The 26,263-nt window shown below is 48.7% G+C and overlaps 1 protein-coding gene across 2 annotated transcripts in view; it reads right to left on the bottom strand.

The window, feature by feature from the left end:
- The window catches only part of Tcf20 (transcription factor 20), a 162,470-nt gene that overhangs the window by 70,308 nt on the left and 65,899 nt on the right, over positions 1–26,263 (bottom strand). Inside the window, exon 1 of one of the 2 annotated variants that reach the window (XM_013111244.3) lies at positions 8,568–8,866. The exons of the other annotated variant lie outside the window; for it this stretch is intronic. The gene's annotated coding sequence lies outside the window, so the exon portion shown is untranslated. Of the gene's footprint in view, positions 1–8,567; positions 8,867–26,263 lie in introns of those variants that run through there. 2 annotated transcript variants of the gene reach the window in all.

Genomic DNA, 26,263 nt, shown 5'->3' with positions numbered 1-26,263 from the left:
AGCTGGTCTTCAACTCACAGAGATCTGCCTACCTCTGCTTCCCGACCACACAATTGACTTTTTAAAAACCATAAGTACTAGAGAAAAACAACATGGGAAGAGGACAAAAACAAGAGTAGGAAAACCAATGAAAAATAAAATCATTCAGATAAGAAAGATGACGTCAATGCTTCAAGTTAGAAGAAATTCAGAATGAATTCAAATCTAGTTTAATTCCCAAGTTATTTTCAGATATACTTTCCTTAAAATAAAATTATAAACAATACAAGATCTAATCAGGTTTGCTGTCTACCAAGACCCAGAACATTTCCATTGCTCCAGAACAGTGATTCTCAACCTGTGGATCGCAACCCTTTGGGGTCTAACAACCCTTTCACCTGGGGGTGTGGGGGAAATATCACAGGTCATTTTTCAGATATCCTACACATCATATATTTACATTACAACTCATAACAGTAGCAAAATTAGTTATGATTTAATTTTATGGTGAGGGTTACCACTTGAGGAAATGTATTAAAGGATCACAGCATTAGGAAAATAGAGAACCATTGCTCTAGAAACTTAGCCCCCCTCCTAGTCAATCCTCATCCACCCAAAGGGCAAAAAAATCAAAGCCAAACACTGTGACAAAGACCTGTAATCCCAACATTAGAATGTGAAGGGAGAAAGATCATAAGTTCATGGCCACCCTCAGACACATAGCAAGTTTGAGGCCAGCATGAGCTATATGAGACCTGCCTTGGGGGTGGAAGGGGGGAGCATTATCAATCCAGTTCCTGGTACCACAGGTCAGTTTTTTCTTATAGGTAAGATGATCCATTTTCTAATGGTTCACTCAGCGTATCTGTGAGACTCATCTTTATTACAGTACCAATGGATTATTCCTATTGTTCCTTTCTGTTGTTGAGAAGCCTTCCATCACATGCATATACTAGCTTGTTTATCTTGCTGATGGACAGACATCTGGACTATTTCCAAGGTATAATTTATAAGATTAACTACTATAAGTATTCCTGCATTCAGCTTTTGTGGAAATTTTTGTTTCTTCTGAATAAATACATAAAAATGAAACTGCTTGGTCACAAAACATACATGTTCAACTTTCTAAGAATTTAACTTTACAAAGTGGTTACATCATTTTACACACCCACCAACAGTGTATCAGACTCCTAGATATACTGCTTGAGAAACTCTACCTATGCTAAAAGTAGCTTTCTTTTAGCTCTCCAAATACACTTCTACGATTTTAAAAACTTTGCAGATGTATATCAAGAACACTTTTTCTTCTTACTCTACTTTTTTTTAAAGCCAAAGGTTTTATTTTTTTAAGATTTTATTTACTTATTTTATGTATGAGTGCTCTATCTTCATATATGCCTTTATGCCAGAAGAGGGCATCAGATCCCACTACAGATGGTTGTGAGCCACCATGTGGTTGCTGGGAATTGAACTTAGGACCTCTGGAAGAGTAACCAGTGCTCTTGACCTCTGAGCCATCTCTCTAGTCCCTCTTCATACTCCACTTTCTACACTGATTGTTTTCTGGTATTTATTCATTCCACAAAGACCATAAAGGATAAGAAAAGGGTAGGCTGGTCAGTGTTCCGGATGGATGAAGTAACATCTTCAAGGAAATGAAGAGTGAATATAGTTGGAAAACAGCAAAAGCATCAAGATAAGCAGTCAGAGAGGTAGCCTGAGCCAGGCAGGAGTCTGTTTTCTCTACAGGGTGCTATGGGAAACCATTAAAATTGCTTAATCAGGAAAGAGAAGTGAGTCTTATCTCTGGGCAAGGTGGGATAAAGGGAGGTGTGAGTAGAAATAGGAGGTCACGTTAAAAGGCCACCAGTGTTCACTGAATATGAGTATGGCACTGCAGGTAGTGGGAACAGGATCAAAGAAATGCCGTTACAGAATGCTACAGGGTGACCAAAAGGACTTCACAGTTGACAGCACTGATTGCTCTTCCAGGGAACCTGGGTTAGATTCCCAGTACCCACAGTGCAGCTCACAATCATCTGGAACTCATTCCAGGCAATCTGACACCCTCTTCTGGCCTCTGCAAGCACCAGGCATACAAGTGGTGCCCAGACATACATGCAGGAAAAACATCCATACACACAAAATTTAAAAAAAAAATTTTTAAAAGAAAGCTATATTATGGAAATGATATTGACAGTAACTTGGTAATAACACTGTGACTTAGGAAACTGGGAAAGTAGTGATATCATTGGGGAAAGAGTCTGAGACCTAATAGAAAAACAGAATGGTTATGTGTTTTTATGCACTGTGGATAGGCAGTGTGGTTAGGAACTAGTCAGAAGAACTTAGGGGAGAAGTTTGTAAGGGCTGTAAGGGCTTAAAAAAGGAAAAATGTCTCTCTGTTTCTAATTGCCCTAATGAAAATTGCAGAGACCTAAGTATGGTGGACTATGCCTAACACTCAGGAGAATCATCAAGTTCACAGGCAGTCTGGGGTACAAGGGTGAGACCCTGTTTCAAAAAAAACAAAGCAGAAGAGGTAGAAGTCCTATTGCAGAAAACATCCTTTGGTATCTTCTATTTAAGGCTTCGGATAAGGTGGTAAACACTAGCGGCTTTTGTATGTCTGGTATCTTGCTAGGTATTGCTTCAGAGGGTCCCAAGAGACTGAGTGGAACTGGGGTGGGAAGATGGTTGAGAGAAGCAAGGGCAGCTAGAAGAGTCTCCAGTCAGGGATGACACAGTACCTATGAGACAGGCTTTGTTGTCAAAGTTAGAAGTTCATCTTCTTTCCCAGCTAACTGGTGTCTAGCCTGCTTTTTGCTTCCCTTTTCATCTATGTTTACAGAAATGGGGTTTGGTGGGGGTGGGGGTCCAAGCAGTGGGAGCTGGAGAAATGCCTCAGCAGTTAAGAGTGCCTGTGGCTCTTCCCTAGGACCTGAGTTGGGTCCTCAACACCCACATCAGACAGCTGTAACTCCACCTGTACCTCCACCTGTCAGGGATCCAGCACCCTCTTCTAGCCTCCACAGGTACCCACACATACAAATAAGTAATACTACCTTTTTAAAAAGAATAATCTAGTTTAATCCTTTGACTTTATAGCTCAGAAGAAACTAAAAGAATGGTAACTATACACTGATACAGCCAAAGATGGGGTCCAGCTCTTTACCAGCCAGGCAAAGTGTTTGCCATGCAATCCTGAGTACCTAATGTGATCCCCAGTGCCCACATAAAAGCTGGGCACATAGCTTAGCAGTTCTCCATCCAGACAGACACATGCATGTGCATCTGCATGTACATACATACATATACACAAGTATCTCTGAATCTTAAATATATTCCAATTATTTTAAAAATCACCAGGGTGTGATAGGGTATGCATGCTTTTAATCCCAGCACCTAGGAGGCAGAGGCAGGTGAATTTCTGTGAGTTCTGGCAGCATGGTTTATGAAGAGTTTGAGAACTGTCAAGGCTACAGAGAGAAACTTGGTCTACAAACAAACAAACAAAAAACTCCATGCAGTTCCAATCTTAAGAAATGAAGAAAGAAACATCAATATAAAGCTGTAGACAAAGACTGTTACTGGTACTTTTCACAAAGATGAACCCTGCTCCACTGGCTTCTGATCCTGTTATGCTTGGTCCACAATGTAAAATACGGAGAAATGTCCCCTTAGTTATGTTTATCATCAACTGTCCAGTTAAAATGAGGCCTTTTAGAAGTGGAGATAACTTTTAATGTGTGGCTAAAAATTGGGCTCTAGGATTCAAGAGTTAGGCCCCAGCAGGACTGAGTCCTTCAGCTCCCACCTCAGTTACAGGACAGCTCTGGTTTCACTTCTATGATCAAAAGTATGAACCATTACTTTGGAGACCAGAAAAAAAAAATTCACTGTGCCTAATGAAAGTAGAGGATGAGCCAGCCTGGTCTACTTGGGGGGGGGGGCTCTTGAGAAGAGCAGGGGTAGTACCCCAAGTATTTAACTGACTGCTACTGTGGCTGGCCAGATAAAATTCGGGACATGTTCTGTATGTTGTTTTTTTTTAAGTGAGGGAAAAAACATATTTGTTGTAGAAAGCACATATTTAATGTTGGTATCAGACTTGAGAAGGACACATCACTTCCTAGCAGTGGCTTTGGGAACTTTTTTTCAGAGATTCAAGGCCATAGTAAATTACCTAACATTACTTTTTACTTGCCCTACAGATTAATCTAACTGCCCAGCTAGCTGACAGAATGCCAACAGAACAGGGACCAACTTTAAAGCCACTCCATGTCACTGCCAAGTTGAGCTTTCTTTCTTTTCCAGATAGGGTTAGTCACTATGTAGTTCAAGCTGACCTTAATCTCACAACCCTGCTTCTGCCTCATGAGTTCGGGATTACAGGAAGGCACCACCACATTCACCTACATATTTTTACTTTCTTCGTAACTATTATCAAATGACAGTCTTATTTGCTGTTTACATTCTGTTCTCAGAGTGGTTCCTCCTCTATCTGGCCCACCACTGCATCTCCCATGCTTTAGAGCAGCCTATGAACACCTGTTATTGCAAGTTACAAGACATGTACAGGATCTTAATCAATATTCAGGGATATGATGTTTAAACAAAGAAATCATCTTCATATTGTGCTGATTGTGTCCCTAACCTACAGAACAGCTTATAAGGGTAGTTTCCCTAGTAGCTATTATATTCTCATTCTTTCTTTCTTTTTTATTTTTATTTTGTGTTCCCTGCATTTTGGCTGTGTGAGGGTGTCAGAAGTCCTGGAACTGGAGTTACAGACAGGTGTAAGCTGCCATGTGGGCGCTGGGAACTGAACCTTGGTCCTCTTGAAGAGCACCAAGTGTTCTTAGCTACTGAAGCCATCTCTCCAAACCATCTTTTTTGTTTTTGTTGTTCTTGAGACAAGGCCTCCTATAGCTTCCACCAGCCTGGAACACAATGTAGACCATGCTAACCTCAAAGTCAGAGACCTGCCCAGCTCTGAGTGTACTGGGACTGCAAGCATATACCACTACACCCAGTCCTATGTTTTTATTTGTTTGGTTTTCCAAACAGGGTTTCTCTGTGTAGCCCTGGCTATCCTAAAACTCCTTCTGTAGACCAGGCTGGCCTTGAACTCAAAGATCTGCCTGACTAAAGACATGGCCACCACCACCCAGCCCTATGTTCTTAAATCCACATAAAGAACCACCAGATGAAGCCACAGTTACACCAACAATGTGTTATGTAGGAATCTTCCTGCAGGCACTGTGTATTACCTGCAAAGCAAGCATGGCCCTAATACTGGAAACTCTGAATTTTATTTGTAATCATAAGAATGTTTTCACCTATACTATGGGTATCATGGTCACAAGATTCTGGAGAGAGTGAAGGATACAGCTCAGTTGGCAGAAGTACCCGCCTAGCAACATTCAGGCTCTGGTCTCAATACGCAACATCACCTCCACAAGATTTTCAAGGGCCTAAAACTAAAACTACCCCCAAGAGGAAGTAATGCTTAAGGAATACTGGGCAAAGTTCTGTTTTGCATAAATATAAGTTAATAGTCTCATTTGTCCAAAGTGAAAGCAATCACATGAATCCTGTACACTACAAACCAGTAACACAGGCAACAAAAAGACAACCTTTTATGTCTTATATTGCTCTTTCAGATGATAAACTTTTCAGCTCAAGACAGATGGTAGAACTAGGTATGAAAGAGAAACCTTATAGATTAAATCTTAGGCATGCTAGCAAAAATGGTCAAGCACTGGCAAACTGAAAGTTCAGAAAACTCCCAAGGGTCACAAAAACCACTTTCCAGTATTTCGCCCAAGTCCAGATTTCATATTCACCACAGTTTTTGTTGGTTTGGGGGTATGTGTATACATAAGATCAGTAGGGTGGAATGACAGCAGAAAGATACAGACTTCATGAGTTACAAGGAACCCAGTAATAAGCTTTGGGGTCTAGTAGAGGAGAGTTATATTGAAACCCCACCTCTCACTAGCTCTGAGGAAAAGTAATGATAAACAACTCTCAGGTCTACTGGGTAGACATTTTAAGACAGTTTAGAATTCCTTGGTCAGAGTATACAGATTGTTTTTATTTTTAAGGCAAATGTTAGCATCCTTTCCTATCTCTAAGGGAAAGTAAAACTTGGTAAAAGACAAATTCTAACTTCTTGGTTAAAATAGATGTTGACCATTTCAACTACATACCACTTCATTTTATAGTTAAGAAAAAGTATTCTGCTAAAATATTTAACACAAAAAGGCAAATCTAATATCTTACCAATATAAGGTCTTCTCTCACATACATACATACACAAATCACCTCACTGAAGTTTTATAGTAATTGTTCTTCATAAGCTATAGATCAGGCATAATTAATGTACACTGGAGTGTGATAGGTACTTCCAAGTTGAGTAGCTGGAGCTTCTCAAATCATACACTGAATACAAGGTCATAATTCAAATCCTAATAGAATTGTTTATTTTGAAAAATTCCAAATAATTCATCCATGTAGTCATGTGTCTCCTGTGATAGGTCTGATGTTAATATAAAAGAAAACCTCTATTAAAAGACTGACATTATGAGCCCATTCCCCCGTCCATGTTAAGACCACTTTTAAACTGTGTAGACCAAATAAAAAGGTGATCTAAGAAAGGCATAATGAACTGTATGTGGTGCACGGTGTGTACAAGCCCAGGAGAATATAATCGGGATACAGAAGGATCACTGAAAGTTCAAGGCCAGTCAGGACTAAATAGCCAAAAAATAAAAATAAAAAATTTAAAAGGCACAGGACACCAAATTAAGCACGTTATTCCAATATTACAATACTAAAAGTCTAAGACAAACAAGAGCAAAATCTGGGGTTGATTTACAGGAACTTACCATTCAAAAGCATATGGCCCACAGCCCTCACAAACCAGAAAAATCAGTGAAACTAATTGGGGTTCTTCACTATCTGCCAGGAGGCATCCTACTATCATTAAGGAATAAACAAGGGATGCAAATAATTACTGAATCCTGAGGTGGACGTTAATTCTGCTAGCCTACTACCTCACATCGTGAATGTCTAGTTCATCCCTACCCGAAGACCGAAGTTGTAAATTTCAAGTTAGCCAAGTGCCACCTAAAAGAGCCTGAAATAGCATCCCTTCCCAGTATGGAAAGGGTTTCCAATAAGAACAGACCCAATCATCTTACATTTCCCAAAATTTTTTTTTCTGAAAACTCTTCCACAAAGAAATATAAAAATGTGCACTCAACATAGGCCAGACTGCTACTAATAGTGTGCATTTTCTCTTCAGAAGCACATTATTAAAGCACTGGAAATTTGAGGGAAAAACTACCAGGACCAAGTTACTTTTCAATCCAGTAAGACACATCTTTCATTTCTCAGAAAAGTTGCTACGGTCAAAATGAGAGTACGAAACAGGAATGAAAGAACCACCAAACCAAACTCAAATAACCCTTTGAAATGTCTGGCCTGCGAGGGAGTCTTTAACAGAAGTGTAATTGAGGCACTGAGAGGGTGGGTAACTTGCCCAGGGCTACAGTTTATTTGGTGGCCAAACTGGAAGTGCATTCCTGGCCTCCTAGATTGGAATTTGGTAGTTTCCCCAGCCGCCAATGCCATCCCGTGTAAAACGTTTTATAAAACTCTTCACTAAGGCGGTTAGCATAAGGGTCCAATTATCATTCAAAGATCAGCCTGTTAGATAATAGCTCAAAAATTCCATCCATTTTATGGCATTTACCAGAGTCATCTAATCTCTGGAGGAAGAACCCAGAGCGAGGGGAAAAATCCCTAATTCTGATTCGTCCCCAGAGGGGTTGAATACAAACAAGCAAGCAACGCTAGTGTCCGCACCCACAAACGGTGGAGAAATCCTCAGCACTATTCGCCCCAACACTGAATTCCACTCCGATCCCGCCGCAGGACGGATAGCCAACTCTCCTTTAAACCACCACTCTCCCGAGAAAATAGGAAAGAAAGACTCAGAGCCTCGCCTTCCCACCCCCCTAACCCCGGATAAAGAGCTCCTCCGCGGGACCCCACGCCCTGCCTCGCTCACCGCGGCGGGGGAGGGGAGAGCGCCCCACACAGGAAGTGCATCCTGCGCCCCGAGCTCGCGCCCCGCCGCCGGGTACCTGCCCTGGGTCGCCAGCAGGCGATCGGCAGCCGCATCCACATGGCCTCAGGTGTTTGCGCGGCCCCTCCCCGGCCCGCTCCAAGTCCGGCCCTCCACCGCGCCTGCCTCGCCTCCAGCCCGCAGCCGAGAAGCCAGCAACGCCGGTCCCCGCGGGGCTGCCAGGAGCACGGACCCCTCTGCACCCCAGGCCGCAACGAGCAGGTATCTCCGCCCGCAGCCCGAGCACTCCCGGCCCTCTCAAGCCTTGACGTCGGGCCGGGCGGTTGACCCCCTCGCAGCCCACGCCGATCCCCTCAGCCCCCTCAGCGACTCCCGAGGCTCAGCACTCGCAAGGAGGGCCGGGCCATGACCTGTGCTCCCAGCCGCCAGGGCGCGCGGCCCAATCCCGGTCCCTCAGGCCGTCCCTTTCCTCAGGCCGGACGGCAGTTACCTGCAGGAGCCCCCCGGCCCGTCCCTCAGCCTCCGCCGGCGCTGGGAGGGGAGGGGGGCGGCGGCGCGACTCGGGGTGGGGGTGGGGGTGGGGGCGCCTCCACCGCCTCCAGCGCGGACGCCCAGGCCGACGGCGGGGCGGGCCGGGGCCGCGGCCCCTAGAGGCTCGCTCCGGCCCGCGCGCTCGCTCGATTACTCCTCGCTCCGGCGCGCCTTAGGGAGGGCTCCCCCGGCTGAGGCCGTGGCCGCCTCGCAGGGGCCGAAGGCGGCTCGGCTCCGGGTTTTTTCTCTCCATTCTCCCAACACACAGGAAATAACAGAGCGTCAGGTGACAGCGCGCAGCCAATGAGGCGGCTCCGGGCCCCGGCGCGCGGGCGGGCGGGAGGGCGCGCGGAGGGGCGGGGCGCGCGGAGGGGGGCGGAGCCGGGGGCGGGGCGCGTGCCCACCCGCGTGCGGTGGCGTCGAAGAGGCGCAGCCAGGAGACCCCACTTGGGGGTCCGAGACCACGCGCCCAGGGCTGCCTGCAGGCCAGCGCTTGAGGCTACCTTGTGGGGTACCCTCAACAACTTTCTGGGGAGTTGATAGCACAGAACCTTCTGGAGTTCTCCCTGAGCCTCCAGGCTTTGGACAGGCAGAGAAGCCCGCTGCACTTTATGTAGTTAGTTGAGCGGTCATCGGGATAGTTCCTGCTTTGCTAAGTCCACAGGGCCCGGTGGGTCCTGCCAGGCCAGCGCCTGCTGTCTCTGCCCTTGGTGCTTAGTGGGTGTTCCTGAATGAACAACTTAGTGTCTGAGTCTCAGTCTCCTTCATTATAAAAGGAAGGAAGCCAACCTACCTCCCATTTAAAATAAAAACGTCCGTGCCAGTAGACTACAGTGGCACTCAGATCCTGCACTCCTGGATGGCAAGACCAGAATTGAAGTTAGAGATTTCCGGGCCGTGCCTCAGGCCCTAACGAGTCATCCCTTGTATCCCTGATGTCTTCTCCCCACACACACCCCGAAAGGGTTTCTCTAACGTTGGGGCCGGTCCTGGAACTCACTCTGTAGACCAGGCTGGCCTCGGACTCACAGAGATCCACCTGCCTCTGCCTCCAGAGTGCTGGGACTAAAGGAGTGCGCTACCACCCGACTCCCTGCTGTCTTTACAGAGCAAGGGGCTAATTTTTTTTCCTCAAGAAAATCTCATGTAGAACTGCCATCCGATAGATGGTAGTACCATGTGCCCACCCCACTGCTATGGAAAGTAAGGCCAGTGAGGAGAGGGTGAGTTTGGGGTGTCTACATATTTTGGGGTGTTTACATCTAGCTTCTGGCAAACCAAAGATCTTTCCACTTTGGACCTCAGTTTCCCACAGATACAAGAGGAAGGAGGAGATTTTGGATTAGGTGTCCCTAAAACTACTGATTCCGCATCTGCCCTAGATGTTGGGGGAGTATGTGGCTTTTCCCTCCTAAAGCAGCCTAAGTTGAGAGAAAATTGGGATCCAAAACATGCCTTGGGTATAAGATGGCAGCTGACCAGAATCAGTCGTGGTCTAGGGACTGGGTCTACAACTCCTGAGGTCTGCTTTTACCCTTTCACCTCTCACTCTACCTAGTCAGAGCAGGTAATGCTTTCCACTCGCCTCAGGTGGCCCACGGTCTGGGGATCCCAGGCAGGGCCTGAGTGGCTCTGGGGCCCCTGGCAGGAGGATGTGTTGAAGGCAATGGTTTCTCCTGGCTTCTGTCCCATCTCACCAAGTGGGGGCTGATTCCAACGCAGGTCATGACTACTCCTGGGAATTTGATTCCCCCACACTTCTTACACGCCAGGCACGGTGCCAAGGCCTTCCTGAGCAAAGCTGAATAGGCCCTGCCCTGTGGCTGCTCCCATTGTTCTAACTGTGAGTTTCATTTTCAAATTCTCCGGCACTTAGGCTTTTAAGAAACCAAAGCCTGGCTTCAGCTTGTATCAGGACTGCAGAAAGGTGGGAGGTACTCTCAACAGACCCAGAGTTTTCTGTATTAAAAAAAATGGAGAATATAGATGTGTTTCTTGGAGAGTAAGTATTGAGGGCATCCCCGGCTTCCTGAGTCAATTCATGAGAAAAGGGACACCCACTTCCTCATACTCCTGCCACCAGTTCTCCCTTCTTCCTAGGTTTCACTTTGTCTCAAGGGGCCAAGGGAACAGGAACAAAATAGAACAGGTCTCATTAGGAAAACAATGCAGAGACACTGGGACCAGCTCCTGACCCCCTGCTCCCTACTTCTTCAGCTCTTAATGGAATACTGTGCAGGTGACCACTACATGGAAACTTGCCCCATTCTCAAGCCAGGTCTACCAGAGCCCTCTTAGTCCCTTAGACCTACCATGTGCTGCTGCAGTATCACATGGGGGAAGACATTCACTGGAATCGTGACCAGCAGGCAGATATCAGTACTCTTATGCTGTGTGTGGCCATGGACAAGTCATTTCACCTCTCTGTGTGACAGACCCGCACCCCTAATGTTACCTTGCTTAGGAATTGTGGGGAATCTAAAGATAGCTGCATAAAGAATTCATGCAGTGCCAGACAGTTAACTCTCGCTACCCCACAAGGCACGGTGGTACGCACCTATAATCCCAGTACTCAGGAGGCTAAAATCAGAGAACCACTGTAAATTTGAGGCCAGTACAACAGCTGAGCAGATGAAACTCAGGCAAATTTGTTTGCTGTCCGATGTCCTACAATTCACAACCCCATAGGGATAGTTATTTTATTTTGAGACAGAGTCTCACTGTGTAGCCCAGGCTGGCCTCAAGTCATGGTTCTCCTCCTGCCTCAGCCTTTGGAGTGCTGGCATCACAGCTCTGATCACAGCTTGCCCCAACCTTTTGTATCCCTACTTGTCTCAAATGTATCCATCTTGGTTTTCCTTCTCCAGTTTTATGGTATTTTAAGGAAAGCAGAGTAAATAAGCTGTTTCTTTTCTCCCATCTTACCTAACCCAGCCTACTTCAAAAGGCTTATTGATAGAATCACTGTGTATCAATTCCAGAGGCAAAATTAATCCTTTCTCTCCTCCTCTGGCTCAGAGATGGCTTTTGGAAACCTAGTGTCACTCCTTTTATTACAAACTCCTCAGCCCTCCTCCAGGAACCTGGGCCACTCTGGGATTACAAATGGAGCCTTCTGCCTCTAGGTCACTGATTCTGCCGCCATCTGTCAGCATGGATTGATTGAGGAGACTCGCCCTGCTCCCTGCTCGGCAGATCAGTGACTTGTGAGAACTGAGCCAGAGTGTCTGCCTTCAGCAGCAGGCTAGCACCCTTCCCAGCACTGGCTGACTTTCTCAAGCACCCAAACAGCCCTCGCCTTTATCCTTCAATGGGCCCCTACTCTCCTTCCTCTTGGGAGGAGCCTCCTGCTGGCCACTCTAAAACACCAAGAGGGAAGCCTAAAGCCCTTGCTCATAAGCCTGAGGCTTCACCTCTAGACTTTCAGAAGGCAGCTTACAAACAGTCAGTGGTTGACAGAAGAGGAAACTCCCCCCAACATCATGCCATGCCTGTCCCAAGCCAGTCAACTTCCCCAGGCAAAGGGTGGGGATACTGACCATGCACAGACACGCAACACAGCTTGATGCTTTGGGCATACCCTCACAGGAGCACCTGTGGTCTTTGAGGCTGCAAGTCATGAACAGTTCTTTCTCCGGCAAGGTGAAGGAAAGCAATGAAACTGGGGGTGGGGATGGAAGGATCTGCTGCTGCTGCTGCTGCCGCCGCCGCCGCCGCCGCCGCCCAGAGCAGTGGAGAGAGGAGACTGGGCTGGGAGCCCTGCAGGACCTTTTATATCTTGTGAAGGGTTTGACAGGACTGGTACAGTCTCATAGTGGCCTCTGCTCACTAGCTTGCCCCTCCACTCTGCCCTCCAAGATCAAAGTCATGGTTCCCATTGGTCCCACTGGGCTGTTTGTATGTCTGTATTTGTTACTGGACTTCTCCACCTCCCATTAGTGTCTGGCATCCTATGCAAGAAAAGGAACATGTCCACAAAAATTACGTATTAGTTATTATGAGCCTAGAGGATACCAGGCACTTACAGACTTTATTATTCGCGCTAATTAATGTTTGAAACAACCTGATGAAGTTGATACTGATGTCATACCCACTTTACAAATGCAGTCTCTGAGATGCAGGGGAATTTCAGTAACTTGTCCTAAGTCGTTCAGCTTGAATGAGGCAGAGCTGGAATTTGGTACTAGGCCCCTAGAGACTACTTCTAACGATCCAGCTTCCTAGTGTTTAGTGACTGCTGAAAAGAAGAGCCGAGAGCCGGCTACGTCCAGTCTACAAGTGACCAGGGAGAGACACCATAGGGAACAAAGTAGCTTCTCCCCACAGGTATGGTGAGGCCCGAAGACAGTCGGGAACTCCCCCCTAGCAGCATTCATTTTCCCACAGATGAGCAAGCAGGACCCTGAAGCCAGGTGGTAGGGGGCATTAGCTTTCCACCCAGTTTGAAATTCTCTGTGCCTGTGGGCTGACACTTCCCGAGCAGCCACTGGCACGCATGGCAATACCAACCCAGATCACAAAAATGAAGACCAGTCTGGTCTCACCAGTGTGTATTCTTCAGCAAATCATCTAATGACTTAGAGTCTCAACTTCTTTATCTATAAATTGAGATTTAGGCCATGGGGAGCACGTGTTCTTCCTGCCTCCTGGGAATGGGGGGTCCCTTTCCTGGTGATGCTGTGTGGTCATTACAAGTCTGTGAGGAACCAATCATCACTTTCATGATATTGAGCAGAAAATAAGCACACAGAGAGGGGAGTGACTAGTTCCAAGTCAGGCAGCCAGCAAAAAGCAGAACTGGGACTGGTACCCAGCCTTCTGGCTTCAGAGCTTCACTAAGTCACTCAAGAGTGCTACAGAGTTAAAGATAAATGATCTGATTGTAGTACTGAGGCACACAGTCTAAGCATTAACTCACTTAAACCTGTGGATAGTGTCTTCCTTTTGCAGGTAAGGAAACCGAGGCACAGCAGTTATGCCAGTTAGGCGGGGTCTGAGCTAACACACAGACCCAGGCGAGCAGGGCTGCCAAGCCCCTGCATCGCTTCATCATGCACTAACAATGGGAGGTTCCTTTCCATTGGGATTATTTCTGCTTGAAAGCTCAAGACTTTTAGCCACATCATTGTCTGGGCGCCACAGGAAGGCAGTGCCACATGCTGAGGCATGCTGGGAAAAGACTTTGTTCCATCCTGTTTTGTTGACATGCTCTTCATTTTTAAGCCTGAAACCCAAGTTTCCTGCTAAGAATGCAAACGGTGGAGAAAAATGCAGCCATGATGACGGCCACTGCTTCCTGAACCACACTGTTCCTTGGGCTTGCGAGTCCCTGTCATTTAACTCAACCCTCAAAAGGCCATATCATCATCCCAGTTCATTGCTAAAGAGGCCCAAAGTCACTAGAAAGATGCTCAAAGGTGCATAGCCACTGAGTGGTGGACAAAGGAGCTGCCCTCAAGTCCTTCCCCTCAAACTCTGGCTCTTGACCACGGTGTCTTCCTTGTAAAAGGATCCTAGGGCTTTGGCACTGGACATAATAGCAGCAATGTCCCTGCTCATATTCCTCCCTGGGCTTGTCTTGCATGTTACACTAGAATCCAGGTGTAGGGGATCCCAGCTAGGAGTTCCCTTCTCAACGAGGATGGCTCACTTCCATTTTCATGACTTGGGAATGACTGCCCTGCCACCAAGCCAATTGTCTTCCAGAAAAAGAGACATCCTGTGACAAGCCTCATTGCTTGCTACCCTGCTTCTACCTCCCTGATAGCTCTCAAGGACAACTGCCAGAGCACATGTGTAATGCCTTGGGAACAGAAAGCAGTAGGGGCCGTGAATTCTCCAACTCACAGTCCTTGACTCCGGCCTTTTTTTGTAAGCTATTCTCATCCCTACCGCCAACTTACTGCAGTCCCATGAGCGCTTTTCCCTGGCTTGACAGTGCACAGTGGCTGCTGAGTGGCTTCCGAAGTCCCACTCTCCTGGATACAAAGCCCTCTCTTGGCTTAGCTCACATTGCCAGCCTCCACTCCCTTGTTTCATTGTGTCTGCCAAACCAAACAAGTTGTGTCCCTGTCCTCTGCTGGCCTATTCCCAGGGGCAGAGGTGCCTGCTCCTCTTGCTTTGCACAGACTGAAATTATACTTTGCTTTTTTGGGTCTGAGTCAAACGCTGCCTCCTTCACAAAGCCCTTCCTTAACCATTCATTCATTCATTCATTCATTCGCTCAACACTGACTGAGTATCCTGTGCCAAGCATTGAATAAAGGGTCCTAGTTGTCATGCTGTTTGTGGTCCTACAGGGCTTCATGTTGAGGCTGGAGATGCTGCAGGGACAGAGGCCCTGAGTAGAAGGAAGCAAGGAGAGCAGAAGGGGGAAGGGGGCAGTACAGTGCGAGTCAAAGGAGAAAGTGGGGTGCAGCTTCAGGAAGATGCAGGCCACAGGCTTTGGCACTTTATCCCAAGGTAAAAGAAGGAGTCACAAACTCTTAGCAGAAGGCATTGGCTAATGCTCACTTCTAATCCACCTTTTCAGCTGTGGCTGAGCTGCTCCTTAGAAGCTGAAGCCCTGTCAGCATTCCCATCCCTGTCTCTGATGTTTGGAGGTAGTTAACTCAAGGGCAATATTGACTTCTGATCATTTAGTTTCATCCCCATTCACTGACCCAGTGCCCAGAACAAGGAACTGTCCAGAAACCTCTGTTGCATGACCTAGGTGACCACATATCCCCTGTAGGGACAAGGCTGCCTGAGGGGCCTTCCTCATTCTCTGTAAGTTAAAGAGCCCAAAGGTTTCAATGAAGCCAGAAGTCCAGAAGTCCTTGAGAACAGAGCATGCTTTGATGGCCATGCCCAATATCATAGGGACAGCACAGGATCTACCTGTGGTAATCATGCAAAGGACCAGAAACAAAAGTGAAAGATGTCACAGCTGCTTATAAGGCACATTCCATATAAGCAATCCCACAGTCAACTCTAATGTGAGGTTTGTTACTGCCCTGATTTCTGAAGAGGAAACTGAGGCCCTGGAAAGGAGGACCATCCCCCACCGCCACCCCCACCCTCATCCCCAGGGAAGTCATGACAACACTGACCTAAGTTCAGACTCCCTGTGGTCCTCCTCTAGGGCTGATAGGCTTTCCAGACATTTCTTTCACAACTGCTTCCAACTGACATATTTCATCAGGGTGTCAGTCACACCAGCAGTGGGAGCCAGCACACCAATTCTCAGACACTCTAGCCCTCTGCACCAGAACAGCACGCTCAGCTCCCGGGCTCCAAATCTGGCCACCTAGCCGAGGCAGAGACACTTGGGTCTGGCATGTTGAGGGTATTCAGTCAACACTGAGCAAACAGAGACATCTGAGCTGACTTGAAACAACAAAGGAAAATATGCCTGCAGCTTTCACATGTACTAGCCTCCATGCTGTGCTAACACACAGCATTCTCACTCCGGTGCTGTGAGCCAGGTCCAAAACTAGTTCCCATTGACGGTAGAAACAGAGGCAAAAGGAAACTAGCAAGTAGCTGATACAAGATTTGAACCCTTGTGATGCTCACATATGCGTGAATATGTGCCTGGGGCAGAGGGAAGTCCCCAGTCTTGTGAAGCAAGCCTTCTTCCCACACACCCGATGTCAGTACATCCCTGCAGCAAGTGATGGCAGCCTCCCATGGTAGCAAGCCCATCCCAAGTCTCTGGACTGCAAGCATTATAGTCTGCCTGTCCTCTCTTTTGGTAGCAAATGGGTATAAGAACCTTCAATGGAGTCCCAAAGCTCTGGGGCCCTCAGCTTTCCCATCCCAGGGAGGCTTGCTCAGTGCAGAGGCTGCCTCACATGCAGTATCACCAGCGGCTTTTCCTGGGAAGTGAGGTGCCACAACTATCCAGCACGGACTCAGTGGAGCTGAGCAGCTGGCTCTAAAACTTGTGCTGGGGGGGGGGGGCGCTCATGACCTCTAGGATGCTTGATGACAGTCTGTCACCACCCAGAGCCAGCTGTGGCCAGCTCCCAAACCCCACAGTACCCATACCTGGATGTACTCACATGTGGTACATGCCAAGGTACCTGGGAGCCCTATTCTTTCGAGGGGCCTCCTGGATGCTGCTCCCTTGCTCTATCCTTGGGCCTCTCCCCTAGCCTAGGTACAGTGCTGTTGGGGAGTAGGCAAGCCAGGCAGAGGTAGCCCATCTACAGGCTGCCTGCAGAATAGGAGGGAAAAGCATCCTTTCTGGAAAAACCAGTGGGCAGATGATACTGCCCAAGGCACAGCCTACATGGAAACCATCCAAGAAAATCAGCAACAGGAAAATCAGAGCCCTTCGGAGAAGCAGGAAACCTAAGCAAACCTTAGTTCTCCTCCACAGAAAGGGAAGCTGAGACTCAGAATGGTGACGTCCCATGCTCAAGGCCCTTCAGTATATCAGTGGCTCTGCCGTATGTCCAACCAATGGCTCATCTGCAGAGGTGGGTGGGCCCTTGTTGATCTCCAGGCCTTGCACTGTCTACTTCCCTCTGATCTTGCCCACAATAACCAGAGATGCTGGCCAGCCTCAGAGAAAATGCCAAGTCTCTAGAGCATTTCCCCTGCACTTTCTGCTCTGGGCTACCTGTACCGTAGCAGAGCTCAGGGCAGGTGAAAACAATCAGACGGTGCCCCAGCACGATAACCACCCCCCATTTCAGAGCTAGGGAAACTGAGGTTTGGAGGGATTATGCAATTGATACATAGATATGCAGGTGCTGAGCCTTTATTCTGGCCTGTCCTCTCCTGAAGGGAGCAGGTATCGAGTGGCCCCTACCCCAGAGAGTCCGCTCTACACTGGTTGATCTGAGAGAAGGAAGTCCTGTGACCGTCATCACAGCCCTGTGACATGGGTATCACTACTAATCTGGACACCAAGACTCAAGGCAGGTGACCTGTCTGACTGCTACACAGAGACTAAATCCAAGCAGCCTGGCCTTGAGTCTTTGGCCACCTTCTGCGCTGCCACTTCAGTAAAAGCTAGGGCTGGGCTGGGAACTAGCGACCCAGCCTTTGCAGCAGTTTCAGGTCACCCCAGGGTTCAGCCTGGAGATACAGCTCCAGGAACCTGTCTCCAAATCCTCCAAATCATTTCCCTCAGCAATGTTGCCTCCAGCTCAGAATGTGGTCTGTCTGGCCCAGGAATGCAGCACAGGGCCTGAGTTCAAGATTCAACAAGAGAAAGAAGAGAAGTGCAAAGTCAGAAAATGCAAACCCGTCTTTAAATTCAAGTGTGGAACCCACACCCCAAGGCAGCCTGACAGGCCAGACCTGGCAGAAACTGGCAAGATTCTGGAGCATGGTCTAAGACAAACATATCTAAGGATGAGTTTCAGTGATGTATTTATGGGTATCCTGCTCAGTCTGCCAGCAGGTCCAGCTTGCCCTGCATCCAGAGCCTGCTCCACTTTGGAAGAACCAGGTGCCTCAGTCTGTGGAAGCTCTGCTCCTTCCCTCCCTTCACCAGGTACTCTCCTCTGCCTTAGCCTGGTGGACTCCTACTCACCCTTCAAAATCTTAAGAAGCCACCTTCCCTGTGAAGCCTCTCTTGATTGTCCTGTTGAGACTAACAACGTAGGTACAAAGGGAGGCTTTGTCCATTTGGGTTTTTTTTTTTAAACTTGCCCCCAAATTTCTGGCACCTTTAACAGCTACATCTGCCACTAGCTGAACACTTGCTCTGTGCCTGCCATCTTCTTAATCCCTATGGCAAGTCTACAGAAGGAGATCACTGCTCCCAGCCTTCTAAAGCTGCAGCTCTGAGGCTTGCTCAAGGTCGCAAGGCTAGAGCTTGTGTTAAAGTGACAAAGAGCCAGAGAGGCTACTGTTCCAGTCCAAATGGGGGTGCCTGGAGGGAGGGGCTTCCATGCCAGCCATAAGTGAACAGGCATCTGTGGATCTAAGCAAGGTAAAGAGGGCTAGCATGGACCAGGGGCAAGCCTAGTGCTCTGAGCATCCCTGGTCATAATGCTCTAGAGCCTACAACCTGGAATGAACCTAACACCACAACTTTGAGGAGAGCCCATCCACACCCCCTTTCCTTTTCCATCTGACACACAGCTCCACAAAACACCAGAGCACTGCAGCTCATCAGGTGGCCTCGCCCCAGGCCCAAAGCTGTGTAACTGTCACTGTTTACCCAGCTCTTGTTGCCCCAACTTACAGTGTCTTCCCTCATGACCAAGCTCCATTGGGAAAGTTCTTTGGGTGGCTTTGCCAAAAGAACTGGGCCTATCATACTGTCCGGACAGAATTAGGGACAGGTGTCACATCTTGGTGGTCCTGCTTCATTAGGGATCTCTGAGTTACTCTGCTACCTTGAGTTCCAGGCACAAGTCTCCATGCTCAGCTTTGGGTAGATGTCAGGGATTTATTTACAAGGGTTACCCTAAAAGTCCCTACACTCAGGGCCACCCACCTAGGCTGTGCACCCAGAAGTCTGAGACAGGCCACCAGTGTGACCAGAGCTATAAAAGGGAACAGGCCCAAGTCCCGGAGGAGAAACTGAGTCTGGAGGACGTGGCCAGGTAAAACGGAAGTAGGAAGGTCCAGAGTGGGACCAACTCTAGAGGAAGCAGAGCTAGTGCAGGGACCACAGCGAGAGCCTCTGAGCACAGCCTACCCCTTGTAAAAGCCACTCCATGTAGTCTCTAAGAGCATGCTCCCAGCAGAATGATCCTGTGTGCCCATATCACTGTACCTGCTGAACCCTGTGGCAGCCCAGAATCTTGCCAGCTGTAGCTGCCTCCTGTCCTAGAGAAGGCTCACATTCCCTGCCCCCAAGGTCCTAGGACATTTTGCCAACATACCCTGGCAGGCCAGGTCAGCACTGCAGTCGGGGGTGGGCATGAAGGGGTCACAGTCTCGGTCCAGGGCTGTCTCTGGTCACCTTCTGAAAGCAGCTGTGGGCAGAAGCAGCCTTCAGAGATCTCAGGTCAGCCAGACTAAAGGAGGAACAAAGTGTGGCCCTGGCCTGGGGCAGGGGACCTAAGAGAAAAGCAAATGACCTGGGGCAAAGACTTGGAGGCAAGAGAGGTGCCTGAGCCTCCTACAGAATGAGGAGGTGCTAGAAAAACAGGGAAGAGGGGCTCCTCCCGCCATGTCGGGCCTGTCTATCCCCAGCTCTTCACTGTAAAATAAATGGAAGAAGCACATGCCAGGCAGAAAAAAAAGGGAGGAACAAACGAAATCCCAAGCCGCCGCCCACCAGCTCCCTTGGTGGGTCTGGGCCGAGGCCTTGGCCTGGGTCACTTGCCTCTGCTTTTCCCAGGAAACCACTGGTGCCAAATTTGCATTTACCACAAACAGAGACAACACAATGTCATAATCCTTCTCCTGTCATTCTCCCCTCTCTGCCTCCTCCCACCTCAGACACACACGCTAACACAAAATGACGGCTCCCTCGACAGACTGAATGAGCAAAGCTCTGGATCTGCCTCCTAATTGTTGGCGTTTCTCCTCGGCCTGTGCTCCGTGTCTATCGCCCAACTCACAGCAGACCACCCACTGCCCTCTCCTTTGTCCCGCATTACCACTGACAAATGGCCTACTGGAGGTAAAGGAATATGTCAGGAAATGGTGGTGGGGGGAGCCAGCCCCTGCCCCCTCCTAAAGCTTCTGCACTTCACTACTGGGGTCCGGGCCACAGAGGGCGGCTGGACCAGAGGGACAGGAACAGTAACTGAGGATCTGGCCCCTGGGACCCTGACCCGGGGCCTTGCCCTTCACGCCCCTGCTGCTGCGGCTGCACTCGACCAGCAGCGCCGGCCACCCCTCCTCTCGCGGCTGCCCTCCTGGCCACTGCTCTGAGCATCCCCCGCGCTCCCCTCCCTCTATCGCTCTTTATGGCAGTTTCAAAGCTGCAGCCGCCACTCGAGCAGCTGCGGCCTTTGATGGGGACAAGGCAGTGAAGGCCGCCCAGGAAGCCCCTGCCTGGCCTGTCCCTGGCCCGCTGGCCCCGCACGCCCCCGGAGAACCTAGGGCGCAGCGCCCAGCGGGCACGCCTCACACGCCAGAGCAAACTTTCACAACCGTGGGAGAGGCCCCGCGCACGCCGTTACCTTTGCAGCTGCATCCTCCCCTGGCACTTGCCCCAGACCCCCTGACAGCCCACAGCACGCAGGCCGACAGGAAAACAACCCCCCGCGGAGGCAGGGAGGAAGAGAAAGCGAGAAACCAAGAAGAAAAAGGAAAGGGGGCAGTTTCTCCTCTCAGTCTCAGCCTCTTCACAGCTCCTCCTGCCCAAGCAAGCAAGTGAAGTCACAGGGCCGGGGCGGTGACATCAGCCGAGCCTCTGACATCACGGCCCCTGCTGGATCACACCTCTGCAGGGTGGAAATGGAGGAGCAGCAGGGAGGAGGCATGGGTGGATGTAGGAGCGGAGTACCACATCCCTCCATCGCCCTCAACTGCGGAGAGCGCGTGCCAACGTTTGGGGGGGGGGTAAGGGGAGGGGCATGCGGCTCATCTCTAAAGAATACATCTTATCTCTATAGGGGTGATTATGTGTCTATTTATAATTGGCCCCAGAGTGGATAGCTTAAAAGGGGCCAATGCCCCCCGCAGGTGGGGAATCAAAGCTTAGAGCAAGGGGTAAGGGCAAGAGTACCCACTCACAGACAGCATCCCTACTGTGTGCTGGGAACTGGAACCTGCACCTTGAATGGTGATCACAAAGGCCATGATACCTGGTGAGCACAGAGAGGGAGAGCCTTCCTAAGGCTACACAGCAGGAAGATGGCCATACTTGGAGCGAGGAATCACTAACTGCAGCTCTGCCCCCTCAGTGTGTAAGTATGGGTGCTAGCTCTGAAGAGAAAGTCCCTACTATGTACAGACCTGATACTGGCTACTTCACAGTCCCTCTACTTAACCCTATGGCAATGCCTGAGAGGTAAACACCCATCTTCATATTCAGAAAGGGGAAAAGACCTGAAACTAGCCCCAGGGATCTAGCCCCAGGTACAGGGAACCACACCCATGTGGAAGCACCTCTCCCATGTCTATGCTTAGCCTGTTGAGGCCTCCCCTGTCCAAATGGCTGCTGGTGCTCCCTTTTGGCATTGGCCCCAATAAAATCCTGCAGGCCCAATCAATCTATCAGCTCCAAAAAAGCACCCTACCCTGTGCCACATGGCATCTGGGCTACCTGCCGTGTAGTCTCTGTACACGCATGCATCTGAGCTTCTTCCATGCTTGATGAGAGCCTACTATGTGTCAGGCCCCAATTATTTTCTCTTTAATAATCTAAAAAGTAATTCCACTCCTCCAGACATTTCCCAGGTCCTGGAACTAATGCTGCCACCATGCTTTTTGTTCCAGCCCTTCTCCTACCAAGAATGTGCATGGTTTGTCTTTAAGACCTAACGTGTAGAATCCACAGCAGGCATTCAGTAAACTTCCAGATACACTGGTCACTCAGAAAGGATGTTTGCAAGTGGCAGCAATAGAAACCTAGAACACAGCTATTGGCTAGGTTCTCTGCCTCTGGTCCTTTGCACTTGCTGTTTTGAGTGTCTGGAACACGCCCTCTCCCCTCTGCCAGCCCTCCTTTGTTACCCAAGGATCTTGACTTAGGTATCACATCGACAGGGAAGCCCAACCCCCAAGAACAACTTACACGCTGCTTCTCCATGTTTTCCTGAATTGCATCCTGGAAGGCAACAAGAAGTGGTCGGCCAGGGGCTTTGAGGCACACCACTCAGGCTCAGATCTTAGCATCCCCCAATTCACTGTAACCACAGATAAGCCAGTTGGCTCCCCTGAATCCAGTTCATCCTATGTGAAGATAGGAACAATAACAGCAGTGTCCCCTGGAGGGTCCCAGTGACGGCTGACCCTCTCTGCCTGTTCAGCTGCCTGTTGTATCCCATGGGGCTTCAAAGGGTGGTTTTGTCTTCTGACCACTATCAAAGTTCCTGCAAACCATGAACACTTAAGAAATACACACTGGCCAGGTATGGTGGCCCACATCTTTAATCCCAGCACTTAGACACAGAAACAGGTGGATCTTTGTAAGTTTGAGTCTACATATGGAGTTCCAGACCAGCCAAGGCTACATAGTGAGACCCTGTCTCCAAATTAACAACAGAAGAAGAAAAATATACACTGAGGAACCTAGGCAAGGGCAGCTGATATCAAGGATTGGGGAATTCTAGTTCTATTTGGCAGGCACCGACATTAGACTGTCTGGCTTTAAACCTTGGCTTTTCTACTTCCTTCCTGTGAGATCTAAGGCGAGTTACTTAACTTCTCTGAGCTACACAGGCCCCACCTGTAAAATGGGAGAAAAGAGTAGAGCTTCCCTTTTAAGGTTGTGAGATGGCATGAGATAAGGGATGCAAAATGTTCAGAAGGGCTCAGACTCTTAGCTGGAGCCAGACTAAGTTTAGCTGTCTTCGTTGTTTCATCTGATCAGAGCCAACAAGGTGCCTCTGCAAAGGGGCTGTGGAAAAGGTGTGTCGTGAGAGAGACGGACAGGCTTCCACATAACCATACCATACCTTGTTTTCCTTTTCAAGGTAGCTAACCCTCTGCTTTCCTGAGTCTCTGCTTTCTGACAACAGAAACAAACAAGATGTCTACAGACACACAACTGGCACTTAGTAGAAATGCAACAAATGTGGGGACCCTGTAGTCCTCCAAAGCATGGGCATGTGTGCAATTATAACTCCTGGAGTATCCAGCAAGAGTGAGGTCACGAGCAACAGCAGAAACACAGAGAAAGGACTTAGAAGGGAGCATAATGGGATGGGCACCAAGAAAGGCTTCCTGGAAGAGAGGGGGTAAGCTGGGTGGACACCCTGTCCAGGAAAGAAAGGTCGAGCAAGTGCATGGGCAAAAGGCAAAGCTCCTTTCTAAGGTGGCAACTCCCAGGTACACATGGGTGGGCAGACCCAACCTCATTCATGTTGGAGCTTTGGCTTTGGGGAAACAGGGTGTCTGAACTGGGAGATTTGGAGAGCACCAAGCCAACATCACAGAAACCATTTTAAAGATGAGCAAATTGAGGGTCAAATGACTGAACTACATTACCCCAACTCACACAATAAGAACAGAGCCAGAATTCCACTCAAAGCTAAATCCAGAGTTAGTGGGGTTTTTTTACGTATTTAATTTTATTTCAGTGAATTGGTGTTTTGCCTGCATGTATATCTGTGTGAGCATGTCAGATCCCTTGGAACTGGAGTTAAAGACAGTTGTGAGCTGCCATGTGGATACTGGGAATTGAAATCTGGTCCTCTGTAAGAGTAACTAGTGCTCTTAACTACTGAGCCATCTCTCCAGCTACAGTGCTTTTAACCACTGCACTCTACTGTTTCCATCAGAATGTGCTTCCATTGCATGCTGTATGCACACACCCATCCTGCATGTGTGTACCCACCCACCCCATCCTCTATTCATGTATCTATTCCATTATGCATCCATCCACACACCCATCTATCCTATCACATATGTGCATATCCATCAGTCCAATAATGCATGCATGCACCCATCTATCCCATCCTCCATGCATGATCCTATCCCATCAGGCATCCATACACTCATCCATTCCATTACACATGTGCACCCATCCATTCCATCATGCATGCATGCATGCACACACCTATCCTCCATGTATGCACCTATCTATCCCATGCATGCTTGCATCTGTCCAAACCATCACAGGTATGCACCCATCCGTCCCATTTGGCATGTATACACCCTTCCACTGCTTCACACACACATGCACCTATCCATGAGATCACACACACATGCATTCAAGCATTCAAGTAGTGCTTATTTGAGCTCCTGCTGTTCCAGACACTGAGATGTCAAAAGTGCATGCAGCGCCAGCCCCACAGAGTTCTGCACTGTACCCAGCTGCTTTAGAGCTTGCTAAAATCTTCCTCCTGAAAAGCCTGGCTTCAAATTTAGCTGCTCAAGACCACAGACCACTCTGCTGCTGGGAAACCACAAACCAACCCCTTTTCAAAGGCCATTACATTGCTTGCATGGGAAAAGGAGAATGAAGACAATTGATCCAGTATCCACTTCTGGACAGAATGATGAGTTGTTTGGAGGTCTACAGTCTCACTAACAAAAAGAAAAAAAAACAGATTTGGAAATGTTCACTCCAAGGGGCTTGAAGCAACTGAATGAAAAGACATAACATCTTAGTTCTGCAACCACAAGAGCTTCTGGCAAGTAGTTCTCTGGGAAAGAGGAAGTGGGCCAGCTGTATACACTGCATTTTGGAGCTCTCAGACCTTTCTTCCTAAGAACTGAGCATCTACTATGATCCATGTCCACTGTGCTGTTCCATCCCAAAAGGCTGGCGCGACCACTCCTTTTTGCAAATAAAGAAACTGAGGCTCAGAGAAAGGAAGACTTGCCCGAGGTCAACACAGGTCTGGCTGGCTCCAAAGATTGTGATCCTCAACACCAAAGATTTGGCTTAACCTTAGACAAACATATCCACACCTCTAAAGTGAACACCAGAGAAAAACAGTCTTGGCACTCGCTGAGTCCAGCCAACTCCTCCTTCCTGACCCTCACCCTCCAGTGCCCAAGGTTAGACTGTAAAACTGCCCAGAATGACGCTTGTAAAACAAGAATCAACATTCTGACTTGAGCCTCCATTTTAAGGAGGCAATTATTTTATGTCCATTTTACAGATGAGGCCATTGATTATGACCTATAAGATAATCAGTACTCTCTCCCAAGGTTCTTGCAACAGATTTGGCATTGTTTGAAGGAGAATGGATGGTTGCTACAGTCAGGCAGATTCTCTGTAGTGTTATTAAGCATGATCTCCAACATCTGGACAGCATAACACCACTCCTGAAAAAAAAAAACTCACCGCTAGTTTCCTACTCCATAAAATGTGAAAAGAACAGTTCTTAAAAGGAAGCATGCACCCCATTTTGCAGATGAGGAAAGTGAAGTCAGAAAGGGTGACCTAAAGTGTGCAGGAAAGCTGCACCTCAGGATTTGTGACCCAGAATATAATAGTAAGAGAAAGGCTGGGATGTCAGTGGGCTGCAAATTTGAATGGCATGCTTCTGTGGGCTGGCAGCCTGCCAAGAGCCACAAACAAGGGGTGTTCTGCTCACTCAGGGCCATCAGGAGCCTGCAGCCTTCCCTGGGCACAGCTGCTACCTTGGCAGACCCCTAAAAAGCCCCCCGAAGAATCTCTGCACTCCAGAGCTTTTTTCCCATTCCAAACATGCCAGAGCCCCGCGGACCCCGGAGGCTGCTACTTAGCGCCAGATTAATCACACCGAATTCTCCATCCAGATATTGCGTGCAGGCCGAACTCCCACCGCTAATCGCCGTAATATTCTCCTCGGCGTGTGCAGGCGGCCGGGGCGATGTTCCAGGAATATTAATTCTCCACAGCCGGCTCACTCCCGCTGCACGCATGCGCCCCTGATCTGCTGGCTGCTGGTAGGGGAGCGAGCCCGGCCAGGGGGACAGGAGCCTGCAGGAAGCTAGGCCAAACCCCAACCCTCCCTGGGAACCAGGCTGGCCAAGCAAGAACCAGTGGTCCAAAACCTAGTCAAGGTCTTAATGCCGGAGTAGTGGAGGCTCCTGCCTGAGGTAAGGTTTGCCCCCAATACTGCCTGTTTCCTCTTAGTCCTCTCCACAAGC

The sequence above is a fragment of the Mesocricetus auratus genome, unplaced genomic scaffold, assembly GCF_017639785.1.
Source record: "Mesocricetus auratus isolate SY011 unplaced genomic scaffold, BCM_Maur_2.0 Super-Scaffold_100010, whole genome shotgun sequence".
NCBI classification, from domain to species: domain Eukaryota; kingdom Metazoa; phylum Chordata; class Mammalia; order Rodentia; family Cricetidae; genus Mesocricetus; species Mesocricetus auratus.
Note: the sequence above shows the minus strand (reverse complement) of the source record. Positions and strands in the feature narration are given on the sequence as shown.